This window comes from Struthio camelus, chromosome 10 (assembly GCF_040807025.1).
Source record: "Struthio camelus isolate bStrCam1 chromosome 10, bStrCam1.hap1, whole genome shotgun sequence".
Lineage (NCBI taxonomy): Eukaryota > Metazoa > Chordata > Aves > Struthioniformes > Struthionidae > Struthio > Struthio camelus.
In genome coordinates this window covers 25,977,018-25,980,659 of record NC_090951.1, presented here as the reverse complement: position 1 = coordinate 25,980,659, position 3,642 = coordinate 25,977,018, and the positions used below count along the sequence as shown (strand labels likewise).

The 3,642-nt window shown below is 59.1% G+C and overlaps 1 non-coding gene across 1 annotated transcript; it reads right to left on the bottom strand.

Moving 5' to 3' along the window:
• Positions 1 to 1,982: 1,982 nt before the first annotated feature.
• Positions 1,983 to 2,075, bottom strand: TRNAY-AUA (transfer RNA tyrosine (anticodon AUA)). Its single transcript is given in 2 exon segments — positions 1,983 to 2,018; positions 2,038 to 2,075. It is a non-coding gene; the product is annotated as a tRNA-Tyr (tRNA).
• Positions 2,076 to 3,642: the final 1,567 nt, after the last annotated feature.

Genomic DNA, 3,642 nt, shown 5'->3' with positions numbered 1-3,642 from the left:
GTGAGGCAGGGACCTCCCTGGCAGGGCACAGGCCCTCAGCACCCGAGCAAGAAGGGAGAGCTGGTTGAGTGTCAGGAACGAGGGCCAGGCACAGAGCAGTGGTTGCCAGCCAAGTCCAAAGTGCTGAGACGGGTCTGAGGCCAAGCTCTGGAGCCCGGTCAGCCAGGGAAGGGCAGGGTCAGCGAGGTGCATGGCGGCCAGGGCCGGGCATGGCTGCAACGTAGCTCAGGCGAGGAGCAGCTCCCTTCTGCTGAGCCACCTCCGCCACCCAGCGCAGCACTCCTGCAGCTGCAACCTCTCGCCAGGACCTCTCCCAGCAGCAGGAGCAGAGCAAGTGGGGAAAGGACCGTCGCTCTTTGTGGAGGTGCGCCCACAGGCTCACACTGCACCCCAGGGTGCGTGGTGGAGGGGACACTTGAGCAGAAAGAGCCAGGGCTGGGCACGGAGCAGTTCGTATCCCCTGTGCTATGCACCTGCCTTCCCCCCTACACCACCCTCTGTCCAGCTGGCTACGCGGGGCCGCTCTTTGCAGAGTTGTCCTTTCCTCATCGCCAGCCCCTGGACATGCCCCGTAACTGCCTTCAGTCCAGTTCTTTGCCATCCCCAAGAACTGAGACTTCTGAAAAGGTGAATCTAGAGCGTGAGTTTGCCTCCCCTCTCCCAGGGAGGCACATGAGGGCTTGCGCTGTTCGGGTGCTGCTCTGCAAGGACACAGACTCGCATTTTCTGACTTCTCCCTGCTAGCCTGCCGTCACCTGACAGCTCTGGCTGCTCCGCAGGAGGGCAGAAGGCAGGAGGGCAGGAGGCAGGAGGGACAAATGGCCCGAGGAGGAAAGGCAATCACATGGGCAGCTGTGATCGTATAGTGGTTAGTACTCTGCGTTGTGGCCGAATCCGAGTCACAGCAATGGTTTTGCAAAGCCCGCCGGGTGAAAAGGAGAGTTGGAAAAGACACGGGAGGCACCCGCAAGGGTAGGCCAACGGGTTTGTTTCCAAAGATGCCATGGCCTAGGGAGCTCTTCTGTGCTCTCTGTTCCAAACATTCAGTGGGCTCGTGCCTAAAATGATTTCCTGGTTTCTAGTGATCGTGCAGTGTCTTCTGCTGGGGGGCTGCCGTGACAGCTACCCCTGCTTCTGGGAAAGCAGTCAAGCTTCTCCGTTCTCCAGGCCAAGCTTGAGAACTGAGAGACTCTGCCTGGAAAGTGCCCAGCTTTTCACCTTTCCTTTCCCTTGCCCTTGCTCTCCGTGTTGCAGTCAGGGCACTCTCAGCTCCACACACAAACTGCCCTGCAGCCCCAGCCCACCCGCAACTGCCATCCCACGCCATAGAGACCCCCAACACAAGTAGCTCTTCCCTGGGAGAAAGAAGTCGCTTTTTTTTTTTCTTCAGGGGGAGCGTGTGACTTTTCTGAGGTTATGCCACCATGCTGGAAGTCTTAAGTCCTGTTCCGGCCAAGCTGTAAGCTGGCTGTGGGAAAGAAACCCTCCCTGGAAAGGCAGAGCTGCCTTTCTCCCTTGCCTGCTGCAGAGTGAGAGGCGCTGTGAGGCAGCAGCTTTTGCCTGCAGCTCCACCGCAGTGCTCGCGTGTAGAGAGCCAGGAGTGCTTCCTCCTGGCCTGGCTGCAGGGGGAAAGGCTGGCTAGGAAGGCTCTGCCACAGTGAGGCTGGGCAGCTGGTGCTGGGAGAGTGTCCGCCTGGAGGGCAAATGCTGAAGAGCAAAGGAAAATGTTAGCATCTGCGCCCTGAGTGGGGTCTGGATCCTCTGCGGAAGAGAAGGGAGGAGAGCCCAGCTCTGCCTCCGGGGCCCCAAACCGAGTGCTATGCGGGCAGAGCCCAGGTCAAGCCTGGAACGGCCCCGAGCGCTTCTGGTGTTCCAAGGTGTCTGTATTGGCAGGTCCCGGGATGTCTGGCTTGAGACAGATGTCGCTGCTAGAAAGCTGCACCGCCCAAGGGAAGAGGAGGCAGTGCATGATCAAAAGCCCATGCTCCAGGTGAGGCTTGAACTCACACCCTCAGCATCCCTCCGCTTAGCACTGCTGTATAGTACTGCGCGCTGGCCCATTGCACCACTGGAGCACACTTGGAGAGGCGGACTGGAGCCCACGAGCAACCATTGTTGCCTGCGATCACCATGGCTCTTCAGCATTAACCGGGCACCTCAAGTGCTTTCCTCTTTGTCTCGTCCAGCAAGGAGCAGCCATTGCGTGCCAGGCTTGCAACATTCACCAGGGCACGGAGTGCCAGGGCAAAGTGCCCCTCGGCAGGGTTTAGCTGGCTAGAGGCAGGAAAAGGGAGGCCACAGGCGACCCAGGGCTGGGACAGTGAGGTCGCTGCTGTGGCAGCCCTGTGAGGCCATTGAGTGCATCAGAAAGCCCCTGTAGTGAAGACAGCCGGGGGAGGGGGCGAGGGGAGGCAGAAGAAGGACACCCGACTGCCACAGGGACCGTGAGTAAGGGCAGACCCAGAGCAGCCAAAGCCATGCTGGGCCAATGGGAGTGGAGGCTGGAGAGGGGCTAAGGCAGCCAAGAAGGACACGGAGAGCAGCAGCAGGGAACACTGGTCCCAAACCACATCTCGTGGGGGAGCCAACGGGCTTCTGGCTTTGCGCTCTGCTCCCGAGGGCATCTGGGCTCTGGCCTAACCCCTGCCTGGCTGTCAGAGTCCAGTAGTCTCTGCAGCAGCATCTTGTAGCTATTCCACACAGGGAGGGTCAAGAGGGACCTCACGGAGCTCTCAGAGCGAGACGAGACAGAAGGGTCACCGCACCAGAAAAGCCAGCGGGCAGTCCCCCAAAGCAGCAGAACGTCGCCCTTCCAACTCCCCACTGAAAACCAGTTCTTCTCTTTTAAACTGACAAGCACTTTTCTGGAAATCAGGGTCAGCACCACTTCATGAGTTGCATGGCCAGGGAAAGCTGCCAACTAAGCGCACAGGCAGGGCAAAACAGTACTGGCTGAGTACTCAGCTTCTGGACCTCCTTGGCAATTTGTTGGTCCCTGCAGCAGCAAGGCGGTCCAAAGCCTTTGCCTCTTTACTACGCCGAATGTCTGCCAGTGAAGCAGGTGCTTAGTAAGAGGCAGCACTTGCAGGGAGAGTGCAGTGTTTGGAGCATCAGGCGTTACTGGGACAAGGAAGACGACCGAAGAAGAGGCTTCTCCCAGCAACAGACCGAAAGGACACGGCCATCACCCGCTCCTCTGGGAGGATCCACAAAGCCCCTTCCTGTGTTTGATGAAGGGCAGGGAGATGCTGTGTTCCCGGGTCAGAGGAGGCGCATGGACAGGCTTCAAGGAGCCCAGGATTTGAAAAAGGCTGACAGGGCAGTCAAGCAGCTGTGAGCTGCCTGTAGTTTACAAGAAGCTACTAGGTGCTGCTTTGAAAACCTAATTCAAGAAAGCGCTAAAAAAACCAACCGCAGCCATGCGGCAAGAGAGGAGGAAGGTCTAAATGAGGCACGTCCACCTCCAGGCAGCAGGCAGGAGGTGGGTGGTGGGGACACTGTGCGCCCACCAGGACATGAGCACAGCCCTGGGGGGGCCGCCACAAGGAGCAGCCAAGGGCCGACGGAGGCCCAGGGACAAACATGGCCCATCCCAGGTTTGCCTGGCTGGAGAGCACTGCAGCTGCAGAGAAAAGCCAGGCA